Source organism: Gossypium arboreum, chromosome 13, assembly GCF_025698485.1.
Source record: "Gossypium arboreum isolate Shixiya-1 chromosome 13, ASM2569848v2, whole genome shotgun sequence".
Classification (NCBI taxonomy): domain Eukaryota; kingdom Viridiplantae; phylum Streptophyta; class Magnoliopsida; order Malvales; family Malvaceae; genus Gossypium; species Gossypium arboreum.
Window position 1 is genome coordinate 91,215,491 of NC_069082.1, and position 14,882 is coordinate 91,230,372.

General features: G+C 34.0%; 1 non-coding gene across 1 annotated transcript; it reads right to left on the reverse strand.

The window, feature by feature from the left end:
• Positions 1-3,244: 3,244 nt before the first annotated feature.
• Positions 3,245-3,351, reverse strand: LOC128287029 (small nucleolar RNA R71). The gene has a single exon (XR_008277729.1). It is a non-coding gene; the product is annotated as a small nucleolar RNA R71 (small nucleolar RNA).
• Positions 3,352-14,882: the final 11,531 nt, after the last annotated feature.

Consider the following 14,882-nt stretch of genomic DNA (forward strand, 5'->3'; position numbering starts at 1 on the left):
GATCTCTCCTCAATTTCCCTTCAGGAGTTTTGGGTTGTCTTTATGTTTTGTATTCTTTATTCTTCTGAGATGTTTTGTTATTTAGTTATGAACTAAAACCCCTAAATACCTAAAGGGAATGAAACCTAAGACGAATCTTGTAATTATTTTCTGAATCGTATGATAAATATTTAACTTGTTCTTAATTATGTGTTCTTAATTCTTATTTTGATATCCCAGGATACTGATTCAAGGCATGCTCTTATTCAGAGGAGGAATAGACCTTGTCTAAGAGTACTTTTGTCATAATTAAGCATATTTGATTGCGCACCTAGAAATAGGGTGACAAGATTTTGCCAGATTAGGTTGAAACCTAATAAGGGGATCCATAGATTGAGTTAATGCAACCCTAGAGTGTTAATTAGAGAAAAGTCTCAGTTATTCAATCTAGGGATTAGACATTATTAGTCTTGAATAGGGATAATAACATAACTTAGGGATCTCTACGGAATAAGTTGAATGAATAAATCGTTCGGTTCGGAGCCAGAATAACAAGTAAAGTCTAGGTGGATTTTTCCTTAGGTATTGTCTTCATTCAATCGATTTTCCAACGAGCAATTCCCCAATTCTTTTCTTTGTGAGTTCTTAGTTTAGATAATTAGTTAATTAAAACAAAATCTCTTTATTCTTAGGCTAGATAATAAAAGGACAGTCATTACTAGTACTTTTAGTTCCTTTGGGTTCGACAATCCGATCTTACTAAAACTATACTACTATTCGATAGGTACAGTTGCCTACATCGCAATAATAGTTAGTCCAAGAATGAGTAATTATAAATATTTAAAACCTATCATGAAACCTCACGATCAATCACTGATTAATGCACGAAGGATACCATACTGAGTCAACAGCTTCAACATTGATTTCGTATCATTTGTGGGTAGAGCAGTAGCTTCAACCCACTTGGAGAACGTAGTCAACAGTGACCATTATATAAATATTACCCTAAGAGGGTAGAAATGGCCCCACGAAATCAATTCCCCACACATCAAAGAGTTCCACTTCTAATATATTTTTCAAGGGCATTTCATATAGATTTCTAGTCCTTTGACAGCGATCACTGATAACTCTTAAAAAGAGTTATATTTTAGGCCTCTAGATGGAATTAATTATTTGAAATTTCTGCATTTTTAGGATAATTTTAGAAATTGCATAACAAATATTGGATTACGCTACATTGGCCATTATTTGTTACTTTTATCACTTGGGGAGGAAAAGTGTGGTTTTGTATGAATATAGGTGTAGGAAGAGAAAGAAGATGGAGAGGGAAAATAAAGGAAGTGAAATATTGTTGTGGAAATTGGCAAGATTGATTACTAATAGAATTGCCATGGCAATTTCGGGAAAATGACTTAGCACTCTATCCACGTCACTCTTTGCCAGCTGGACATGTACCAGAAAAAACAAACTAAAAAGAGGAATGAAAAATATGTGCTGAGGTGGAACAGATCTACCCAATAAAGGGAGAGAGAAGAAGAAAAAATTGAGGAGAATTTGTGTGAGAGTGTGACTGGTGACAACAATCCTCTCTCTGCATAGAGAAAAACTCCATTGGAGAATTTCAGATGAAGAAAAGGTAGTAGCTACAGAGAGCAGAATACAAACGTGAAGAAGGGGAAGAGACATATATCTTAGATTCACATACGATCAAAAAATAGAAGGGAAGCTGGAGTGCGGTAAGAAATCCTGCAGTTCTGCCTTTAATTTTCTTAATTTCTGTGATTAAAACTTCTTTAAATGTTGATGAAAGATTTAAACTCGGTGTTTACTTTTCCCCCATAAACTAAATCATTTCTGGGTTGGATTTATTTGAGTGGATGATTATCATTTCTAATTTTCATGATTTAAGACTGCCTTTATCACTATTTCATTCTATTTATGCCTACTTCAAATACATGCATGCAAGCTCTAGACATAGCTGATTGTATGTTGTGTTCATAGATGCATTTCTAATTCTGAAAAGGTTAAATATATTAGATCTAGAATCGTTTGATACAAGAGAATAATCGATAGAATATTCGTAGAACTCTAGACATAGACATTGTGAATTGTGCAGAGAAGAACGTTCATTGTAGTTATTAATCCATAGTTCTACAGACATACAGTAACTTATATTTTTAGCTCAAATCTAGCTATCAAAAGAGGCAGGTTACAGTAGTAATTCTCTAAAAAGTTGATTAGAGAATATTTTTCCATGACATTATTTTGATATGGGCATTTCACCTAAATAATTCCACCCCTATTCATTCAACAACAGAATTACTCTTGCTTTTCTCTGTAATTTGCCACTACATTTTATTTTCCATTTCAAATTTATGTTTTTAGCATTAAATTACATTAATTCGTTATACCAACTTCTAATTCAATTTAAAAGTATGTCCTGCTATTTAGTACAGTTAATAGGATTACAATAACTTAATCAATTTCTTACCAACTTTCAATCCCTGTGGAGAAAATACTTACTTATCACTTTAGTACTTGAATGACGTGTACACTTGCACAATTTCATTAGTTATTTACACGCAACAAGTTTTTGGCACCATTGCTAGGGATCGACAGCATTGGTGAAAAGTTGATTTGTTATTATTCTTGTTATTTTTGTTAGAACAGTTAATTGGTATTTTATTTGATTCTTTTTAGGTTTTGTACTAGTACAGGAGAAGAAGATTTCAAGAGGATACAGAATACTATTTTGATACTGATATTGAAAAGACATTAAAGTGAAGAAGGAAAGCATTAAAAGAAATAGAAAGGGCTATAAATGATCCAAATAGAGAAGATTAGTTACTCTAGAATGGAAGGAATGATGATATTCCTCGAATCTTAAATGACAGAGATAGACCCATCAGGGAACAAGTAGTGCCTACTTTGGGTGATTTAAGTCCAAGAGTTCTTAGGCCACATATTCAAGCTCAACACTTTAAATTAAAACTAGAAATGTTTCCAAATGTTGCAAATGGTAGGGTAGTTTAGTGGTTTACCAATTGAAGATCATAGATTGTACTTGAGACTTATTCTTAAAGTCTATGACTCATTCAGGTTGTAGAGTGTTCCTAAAGATGCCCTTAGACTAAAATTATTCCCCCATTCATTGTGAGATTGTACCAGATCATGGTTAAATGCAATACCATCAGGTACAATGGTGTCTTGGAATGAACTTTGTTAGAGATTTTTGCCTAGGTATAGTCCTCCCAACAGGAAGGCCAAGCTTAGGAATGACGTTACATAGTTCAGGAAATCTGAAGATAAGGCATTATATGAAGCATGAGAGCATTTCAAGGAATTAATTAGAAAATGTCTGATGCATGGTTTTCAGCATTGGACACAAATGGAAATATTCTACAATAGATTAAATGCTAATACACGAATGGTGGTGTATCCATCTACTAATGGGACATTGCTTGAAAAATCCTACAATGAAGCATATGAAATTATAGAAAGAATAGCGAACAATTATTATTAGTACTCCGCTACCAGAGTTGGTACTAATAGAATATTTGTTGGAGCAATGGAACTTGATGCGATTACATCGTTAATAGCTCAGGTATCATCTTTATCGAATATGATTAAAACTATAAAAATACCCTCTGTAGTACAGGAGATTAAGGTACAGAACTAGCATGTGTATACTGCTGAGAAGATTATGTTTTTGATGAATGCCCATCTAATTTAGCCTCTGCGTCTTACATGGGAAATTTTCACCGTAGCAACAACAATCCCTACTCCAACACCTACAATATAGAGTGGAAGAAACATCCAAATTTTAGCTGGAGTAATAAGGGAATGGGAAATGCCAGCACTGTTAATAGATAGAATGCAACTGGAATACCACATAGACACAATCAACCAATGCTGCGGCAAAATGTGCAAAAATGTTCACCATTTTCAACATCAGCGATGGAAGCTTTATTTAAAGAGTAAATGGAAAATAATGATGCAATTATTCAGAGCCAAACAACTTCCTTAAGAGCTCTAGAGAATCAAGTGGGAAAAATTACCACTACATTAAGCTCCAAACAACAATGAGCATTGCCTAGTGACACAGAAAGTTATAAATCTCAAGGAAAAGAACAATGTAAAGCCATAACACTATGGAGTGGCACTGAGCTACCAGGATTTGTGAATGATGCCTTGTCTGAGAAAGAAAGGTTTGAAGTTCCTAGAAGCACAACTGTCAAACTAGAAGTGGAACAAACTACAAAATATGGGAGTCAACAAAAGCATACAAAAGAAAATTCATCTTGCTGAGCCAATACAAATGCCATGGCAAGGAACAACCTCAACAAATGGAAGGAAGGTCATCGCCACATTTTCCCCAGCATTTCCAAAATTCAAAACAAGATGCTCAATTCAAGAAATTTCTCGAGGTCTTAAAGCAATTTCTGGAAGTATTAGAAAAAATGCCTAACTATGTGAAATTCATGAAAGATATCCTATCCAAGAAGAGAAGGTTAGGGGAGCTCGAAATTCTTGCACTTACTAAAAGGTGCATAGAAATGCTGAAGAACAAATTGGCACCAAAATTAAAAGATCGAGGGAGTTTCACTATAACATGTTCGATTGGAAACCATTATGTATGTAAAGCATTATGGGATTTAGGTGCAAGTATCAATCTAATACCTATGTATGTTTTCAGGAAATTTGGGATAGGAAAGGTAAGACCTATTACAGTCACACTGCAACTAGCTGATAGATCATATGTCCATCAAGAAGGTAAAATTGAAGATGTACTGGTAAGAGTCGACAAGTTCATCTTTCCAGTAGATTTTATTATTCCAGAATGTGAAGTAAATAAATAGGTACCTATAATACTTGGACAATCTTTCTTAGCAACTAGTAAAACATTGATTGATGTACAGAAAGGTAACTTAACCATAAGAATTAATGATTAGAATTTTAATGTGTTTGATGCTTTAAAGTGTGCATACCCAGATGAAGAATGACATGCTATAGAATTTGTTGACATTGTAATTCAGGAAGAATTTGCAGGACATATGCATAAAAATTCTGATGCAGAATCTGTCAAATTAAATGAAATAGATTTGAATGAAGAATCTAAAGAACTGGTGGAAACTCAGCAATTTGACAATGGATGCAAACAAATCATTAGATTTATCAAGTTGCTCTTTCAACCCTTCTCGCTCATCAATAGAAGATCCACCAGTTTTGGATTTGAAGTCATTGCCAGTGTATTTGAAGTACGCTTATTTGGGAGAAAATGATACACTGCCTGTAGTTACCTGTACCAAGCTTACAATAGACCAGGAAATGCAATTACTGGAGGTTTCAAAGAAATACAAGAAATCTTTAGGATGGTCAATTGCAAATATCAAAGGAATTAGCCCAGTAATTTACACGCACAAAATAATACTTGAAGGTTTCCATGGCAAATCTATTGAACAGCAAAGGAGACTTAATCCTGTCATGAAGGAAGTAATTAAGAAGGAAATTATAAAATGGTTAGATATTGGGATTATATACCCAATTTTTGATAGCTCTTGGGTGATCCCCATTTAATGTGTACCGAAGAAAGTAGGAGTCATAGAAGTTGTAACACCCCTAACCCATATTCGACGCTGGAATTAGGTTACGAGGCATTACCAGACATATCGAAACATTTAACATTCATTTCACAATCATCATAGCATCATAGTCATACATCAATACAGATTCTCTTATAGAGGTCCACGAAACCTTAAACATGCTTTAAAAAGGTGTCGAGACTAAACCGAGCTGATACAAATTTTTTTCAAAACTTAGATATTTTTCAAAGTTATACAGGTCACATGCTCGTGTGAACAGGCCGTGTGCCTCACACGGCATTAGATACGCCCGTGTGTCTAAATCGTGGCAAAACAGGGCATACATACTGACTTGTCCACACGCCACAAGACACACTCGTGTGCCAAGCCATGTGAAAATTAGGGAGGCTACTGACATGGATCACACGGCCAATCACACGCCCGTATGTCTAGCCTATGCTCGAAACTGACTTAGCCACATGGCCTAACACACGCTCGAGTGTACGACCGTGTGATCTGCCTAGGCTCAATTCGAAATGGTCATTGAGCAACATGACTAAGACACACGTCCGTGTCCCTGCCGGTGCGGGCAAAAATAGGCCATTTACAAGGCCATGATGCCACCCCTTTAGGGTCCTTCCTACAATTACTGTTCAAGCATCAAATACATCGTATTTCCAACCAATTTCAACCACAAAACATTCATCATTCATATCACATATTCATCAACTAAATTCATGCTCATTATCCAAATTAAAACATACCATATTTACTTACCAAACACATTCAATTATACTTGTTCTTATTACTAAGTTTCATATTCATTCTCATATCAAAATCATACCATTTGCATAACCAAACCACATAACTAACTTGCCAAATTGACCATTCCTCACTAGGTCATATATATACATCAAATATACCACTTTTGCATCACATATTAAATATTAAAATCAAACCATAAATTCAACCATAATCTAGCCATATCACATGGCATGATATACACTTTACAAAACATATTCACATACTTCTAGCCTATACATGCCATATACCATATGTACAACTCTCAAAATGGTACCAAAATAGATGTCTGATAGTGTGAATGAGTCATTGACGATCCCCGAATTCCAGCTAGCTTTATAACACTGTAAAACAGATAACATTTCACACAGTAAGCTTTGAAGCTTTTTAAGTTCATACTAAATATAATTAACAATTTATATAATACAAAATATCAACTAATAAACACTTAGTAGTTCTCAAATTATCCATCAGTTCTATTCCATCACAATTAATATGTTCATGCTAATTCATCAAACTTTATACACATGATATCATCTACCACATAGGTATCGTACATACCTGAATCTTCTCGTATTTATTTATTTTCATTATCACCTCTCGTTTGAATACAATAATTCATTCAGAAATCTTTCCATGCTTTAAGAATTTGCACACTTAGTGCTCTAATGGTTAGCGAAACCTGGAACGATCCCACACACTTATTGTCATCTCAAATAACCGAAGCTATCTCAGTATCACACACTTAGTGCCTCATATAGCCGAAGCTATTTCAAATTGCACACTTAGTGCCGAACATAGCCTATTTAACATCTTACTCAAACCATAGTCAAATATGTATATATAAAATTTATGCATTACCAAAGCATTAAAACATACTTTTAACATCATTTATCATGTATGAACTTACCTCCTAAATGGAATTGACGATTTGGATCATTTACTCTATAACCTTCGATTTCCCCCGATCTAATTTTGAATTCCTCTTTTCTTGATCTATATGTATTCAAAATTAACCTTTTTATTCAAAAAAATCATTCAATTCAATCCATATACACATATTTAGAATATTTTACAAATTAGTCCTCACGTTTTCACATGTTCACAATTTAGTCCATAATTCACAAAAACCACAAAATACACAAAATTCTCCTTTTACACATGTTAGGCTGAATGTTCATAGAGTTCATATAAGCCCACATATTTCATTTATTTCATATTTTGGTCCCTCAATTTGCAAATTTCACAATTTAACCCATTTTACTCAAATTCATCAAAAATTCAAAGACAAAACATGTTAACCCAATACATATCTTTCATTTACTAACATCAAACTTCATAAAACTCATAATTTCATCAATGGCTCAACTCAAAATCATCAAAAATTTCATAAATTCAAACATGGGCTTGATAGAACTCTAAGCAACGATCACAAAAACGTAGAAATTATCAAAATTCGATCAAAAATCATACCTCAATTGAACTTTAGCTTAACCGAACCCTAAATGATTCTTTTTCTTTTATTTTTCTTTGATTTTCGACTATAGATGAACATAATGGCTTAGTTTTCATGTTTGTTTAATTAATCTAATAACATTAATATACATTTTACTTAAATAACCTTATTAATATCGTTAAAAATTCCACCAAATAATGTCCATTAATGTCATTTAATACCATCCATGATCAAACAACTGCATAAGGACCTCACAATTAAGGAGACATAGCAATTAGGAACTTTAACAAATAGAATGCAAATTTTGCATTTTACGCGATTAGATCCTTTTATCAAATAAAGCACACAAATAATTGAATTTTCATACGAAACTTTCACACATGCTTAAACACATACTGTAATCACAGAAAAGAATATTAAAATATTTTTCTGACTCGGATCTGTGGTCCCAAAACCACTATTCCGACTAGGGTCTAAATCGGGCTGTTATAGTACTCAACAATGATAACAACAAGCTCAACAAAGTAACAAAGAAGAACCATTTCCCTTTGCCTTTTATAGATCAGATGCTAGATAGACTAGCAAGGAAAGCCTTCTACTATTTTTTAGATGGATACTCAAGGTACAACCAAATTGCCATATCTCCTACCGATCAAGGAAAAACTATATTCACCTGTCTTTATAGAACATTTACTTTCAGAAGAATGTCATTTGGGTTATGTAATGCCCTGGCAACATTCTAGTGTTGCATGATGGTAATATTTTCTAACATGGTGGAGAAATTCCTTGAAGTATTCATGGATGATTTCTCTATGTTTTCCAACACTTTTGAAGATTGCTTAAAAATTTTACAGTCAGTACATTGTCGATGTCAAGAAATAAATCCAGTGTTGAATTGGGAAAAATGCCACTTCATGGTTTGTGAAGCCAGTATTTTAGGCCATAAATTTTCACAGTAAGGAATTGCAGTCGACAAAGCAAAAATATAAGTCATTGAAAAGTTGCCACCCCCTACTTCAGTAAAAGGAATCAAAAGCTTCCTCGAGCATGATGGATTTTACCGTCGCTTCATCAAGGATTTTTCTAAGACATCAAAGCCTCTAAGCCAATTGTTGGACCAAAACAAACCATTTCATTTTGATGAGTTATGCTCATAGACGTTCAAAGAATTAAAGGAACGATTAACTGTAGCATATATAGTCACTGCACCATACTGGAATCTACCATTTGAACTAATGTGTGATGCAAGTGACTTTTCTTTTAAAGCAGTGCAGGGCAAAGAAAAGCCAAGATGTTCCATGCTGTATATTATTCCAGTCACACACTAATAAATTCACAGCTCAGTTATACCACCACCGAGAAATAATTGTTAGCAGTGGTGTTTGCCTTTAAAAAATTCAGAGCTTATTAGTGGGCACCAAAGTCACAGTTTATATAGACCATTCTGCCATCAAATACTTGGTGATGAATAACGAAGCCAAACCTAGACTTATTAAATGGTTATTGCTACTACAGGAATTTCATTTGGAAATCAAATATAGCAAAGGCACTGAAAATCAAGTGGCTAATCACTTGTCACGACTGAAATCAGGGAATGAGTATGGTGAAGGTCAAATGATTAAAGACAAATTCCCTGATGAGCATATATTGTTGGCTATGGCATTTCCATGGTATACTGATATTTAACTTTCTAGTCAATGGTTTGCTACCACCTGCACTCAATCATCAAGGATAAAGGAAATTTCTTCACGATGTCAAGCAATATTACTAGGACAAGCCATTTCTATTCAAACAATGTGCAAATCAAGTAATTCGACGATGCGTTCCAGATGATGAATTTCAAAGTATCCTGTATCACTATCATTCTGCACCTTACGGAGAATATTTTGGAAGCATGAGAACTACTGAAAAGGTTTTCCAATTTGGTTTTTATTAGACCACCATGTTTAAATATGCTAATGAGTTTTGTAAGAACTGTGATCACTCTCAAAGAATTGATAACTTATCAAGAAGATACGAGATGCCGTTGCAAAATATACTAGAGTTGGAATCATTTGATGTTTAGGGAATTGATTTCATGGGTCCATTTCCACCATCCTGGGAAAAAATCCATATTCTTGTCGCTATATATTATGTCTCCATGTGGGTTGAAACTGTGGCTTTACCCACATATGATGCCAAATCAATTTTGAGATTCCTGCATACAAATATTTTTACCAGGTTTGGTACCTCTCGTGCTTTAATTAGTGATGAAGGCTCACATTTTGACTGCAGATTAGTTGCCAGCACTCTGAACAAATATGGGTTAAACATAAAATTGCCACGACATATCACCCCCCAAACAAATGGACAAGCTGAAATTTTCAACAGAGAAATCAAGCAAATTCTAGAGAAAGTTGTCAATCCCAACCCCAAGGATTGGTCAGTAAGGTTAGATGAAGCCTTGTGGGCTTATCACACAGCTTTCAATACATTGTTGGGAATGTCACTTTTCAAGCTTGTCTATGGTAAACCATGTCATTTTCTAGTTGAGCTAGACCACAGAGCATTTTAGGCAATCAAGAAACTAAACATGGATTGGGGTGCTGCTGCTACTCATTGCCTACTAGAGCTTAATGAGATGGATGAATTTCGAGCTTAAGCTTATGAGAATGCGAAACTGTATAAAGAAAAGACAAAGCGCTGGCATGAAAAGAAAATTTTCCACGGCAATTTGTACCTAGACAACAAGTCTTGCTTTTCAATTCTAAACTTAAACTATTTCTTGGAAAATTAAAGTCGAGATGGTCTGGACCATTCAAAGTCAAGCATATATATCCTTATAGAGCTGTTGACGTGAAAGATGGAAAAACAGGATCCGTTTTCAAAGTCAATGGTTAATGCCTGAAACATTATTTCAGAGCCTCTGTAATGCATGAAAAAAATTTCATTTCTCTTCGAAATACTTAATAATTGTTCTTTCACAGAATTTTTTCTTTTTTTATTTTATTTTTACTTGTTACCTAATAAGTTCATTTAACTTTTTATTTTCTTTTGTTACAAGTTCTTTTTGCCAGAGTAAAAATAATTTGAAAGTAGTGCCTTCTTCTTTTATGCAATTTTATTTAACAATCTTGTTCTTAGTTTCTAATTCCTGCTCAATTTACTTTTATGTCGTGTCAGGTAAATCTTTTCACCCACGTCACCGTGATCTTAGCTCTCACCATCTAAACTTACATAATTAATTTTTCCTTCAAATTTTTCCCTAGTTCTTGTCTTTGTCACTTTCTTCCATTACTTCTTCACCCTCATCACTGTAAGCCTCTCAATAATTTTCTCATGGTTCACATTCTATTGTCATAATAGCTTGTAATACACCATCTTCCTCTACATCCTTACCTACAAAGACCTTTTTCAACAAAATAGTTGAAGACAAATCTTTGAAAAATAAAGTCCGAAGACCATTTTATTTTGAAAAAGGCTTCCTTTTTCAGGACTCAACCTTCTTGGGTTATGATACCTCATTTCTTCAATAGTGGAAAACCATGGCTGGAAACTATTTTACTCACACCTAGGTGAAGTTCTTCCAAAAGTGGTAAAAGAATTTTATGTGCATTTAACATCTCTTAACAATGCATTTATCTATGTTAGAGCTATTGTATTTGGTTTGATGAAGATTCTATTAATGCCCATTACAATTTGCCTAAGGGTCCTTATGAACATTCCGAGTTTATGTCAAACATTACAGGAGAAGGGTTACAACAGGCTCTTCAAGGTCTTTCTATTGAGGGAACTAAATGGAATATATCTCACCATAAATGTCACATTGTTGATGGATTTGCCCTGAAGCCTTATTCCAGAGTATGGTATCACTTTTTGAAATCCCAACTAAGTCCCTCCACTCAATATTATACTATTTCCAAAGAAAGGATGTTATTACACCACTCAATTATGTTTAGTAGAAGAATCAATGTTGGAAGAATAATTTTCTAGTAAGTTTATCGTTGTACGCAAAAGAATGCCAATAGTTTAAATTTCCCGTCTCTTCTTATGGCCTTTTGTCAGCCCGCAAACATCTCTGTCCGTAACAATGAGGAGACCGTAAGCAACAAAGGCATCATAACGAAATAAATTGTCCTACATTTCTTAGGAAATGATATGCCACGGCCATCTGGGCCAGCATCTACATCATCACCCCCACTGGAAGCCCCACAAACTTTTCCTGATATGTTGGAAAAACAAGTAATAACTACTCTCAGGAAAAACTGAATCTCCATTGATTTTGCCACAGCAAAAGCCAAAACGAATTTATATTGGGAGTATCTAAAGAAACGCAATGTTGCACTCAAGAAAGCTCTTTAGAACAACTTCACCAAGGCAATTCATATATTTCATTTATTTCTTAAAAAACTTTTATTTGATGATGATAAAGAAGATAAAGAACCTACCACTACACACAAGCATACCAAAGAGCCCGCAAAATATGAAGAACCGATAGAGTTTGCACACCTTGACTCTGACAAGGAAGACAATGACCGACAGCACACTTTTATGCCAACCACCACTGCCAAAGTGCCACAATCCAAGGCACCAATGACTGACCAAGACCATGAACTTACGATGTCAGATATTGAAGATACCGATGAGATGCCCATCAACCAGGTTCAGCAAAAAAGATTCAAGAAGGTTGCCAAAAAAACAGTCTAAGAAGATGTTTTAATAGAAAAGAAGCAACGTTACAATAGAGTTGCATAAAAATCTACCCAACCCAAGTGAGGTAATTTCTTTTCCCTCCAAGTTTTGATTTTTATATTTTCATGATCTTTTATTTTAGTTTTTTATCTATTTCATGCTTTCATATAGCTTTTATTCATTTTATTTTGTCATGTTCAAGCATTGAGGATAATAAATCCCTTAGGTTTAGGGGTGTGTTGTGCATATAGACTACATTATTAATTGTTCATACAGTCCGTTTGCCATAACATTCAATTGCCATTTAACTACATAATTATTTGAGTATATGGTTATGAATGATGTTCAATGAGGAAAATAACTCTTCTTTGTAAACTTAAAAAAGATGGTGATAGTTGTTTAGGCATATTTAACATAGGAAATTTGTTGAAAATGACTTTCTAAAAGTAGAATAATTGAAATATAAATGCAATTAGGCTATAATAGCGTTCTTTGAATAAATTTCATTTCTTGACTTAATTTCAAGATAGTAATAGGCTATAATTTTTACCATGGTAAAATAATATGAATACTCCAATGTTTGAACTTGTAGAGTAGGTCAATAAAAATTTGTTTGCTCCATTATATTGTTGACCAAAAAATGAGTTCAAATATGAGTGTTTGTTTAAAAATATATGCACATATTCTATGACACTCAACTAAATCTTGAGGCTAAACTGCTAAGAAGGTAGTTGTTTACTCCATCCATCTTTTTAGTTTAAAAGCTTTTCTTTCATGAGTGATTTATATTCAAATTGTGAAATAATATAATACTGGCAGTTTAGTGTATGCTCTATTGAGTTTGTCAAGTATATAATCATATGAAAATATGAATTCCCTAAGAAATTTGTGTTGAAAATGAATAATTGCCTAAAAACACTGAGTTTAGGGGAAAGATGACCTAAGTACATTTAGAGATCTACTATAGTTTTAATTGTTGAAATATTTAGAAAATTTTACCTTTAGGAACCAATTTCTGCACTGCATTTGCTAAATAGGTTTACAACAATTGTAAGCATTTTTTTCTTTGTTTCAATAGAAGAATGTTGAGAATAGAGGTACACAGTACATTTGGTGACTGATTGTTTTGACAATTCCATGCATTCATGCATATTCATATATTATTTGCTTAAGGACAAGCAATAATTCAGGTTTGGGGGTGTGATCACTATTGAAAATAGTTATATTTTAGGCCTCTAGATGGAATTAATTGTTTGAAATTAAGTAAATACATCTGCATTTTAGTATAATTTTAGAACATTGCATGACAAAGCTTGGATTGCGCTACATTGGCCATTATTTGTTACTTTTATCACTTGGGGAGGAAAGGTGTGGTTTTGTGTGAATATAGGTGTAGGAAGAGCAAGAAGATGAAAAGGGAAAATAAAGGAACTGAAACACTACCGTGGAAAATTAGCAAGATTGATTGCCAATAGAATTGCCAGCACTTTATCCATGTCACTCTCAGCTAGCTAGACGTGTACCAGAAAAACCAACCTGAAAAGAGGAATGAAAAATGTGTGCTAAGGTGGAACACACCTACCCAATAAAATAATGAGAGAGAAGAACAAAAAATGAGAGGAGAATTTGTGTGAGAGTGTGACTGGTGACAACAATCCTCTATCTGCACAAAGAAAAATTCCATTGGAGAACTCCAGAGGAAGAAAGGGTAGCAGCTACAGTAGCAGCTACAGAGAGCATAATACAGACATGAAAAGAGGGAAGAGACATCTATCCTAGATTCACATACGATCGAAATATAGAAAAGAAGCTGGAGTGTGGAAAGAAATCCAGCAGTTCTGCCTTTAGTTTTCTCAATTTCTGTGATTCAAACTTCTTTAAATGTTGATGAAATATTTAAATTCGATGTTTACTTTCCACCCATAAACTAAATCTTTTTTGGGTTGGAGTTATTTGGGTGGATGATTATGATTTCTAATGTTCATGATTTGAGATTGCCTTTATCACTGTTTCATTTGATTTGTTCTTATTATAAATACATGCACACAAGCTCTAGACATAGCTGATTGTATGTTGTGTTCACAGATGTATTTTTAATTCTGAAAAGGTTAAATATACTAGATCTAGAATTGTTTGATGCAAGTGAATACTCAATAGAATATTCGTAACACTCTAGACATAGATGTAGTGTAACACCCCTCACCCGTATTCAATGTCAGAATAGGGATACAAAGCTTTACCAAACTTATAATACATTTAAACATACATTTCATATACAATTCATCAATTCAAATACAATTCAATCATAACCAATCATAATGTCCCTTAAACGAGCCTACGAGGTTCAAAACATGCACTTAGGATGGTTCAGGACTAAATCGGTAACTTAGGAA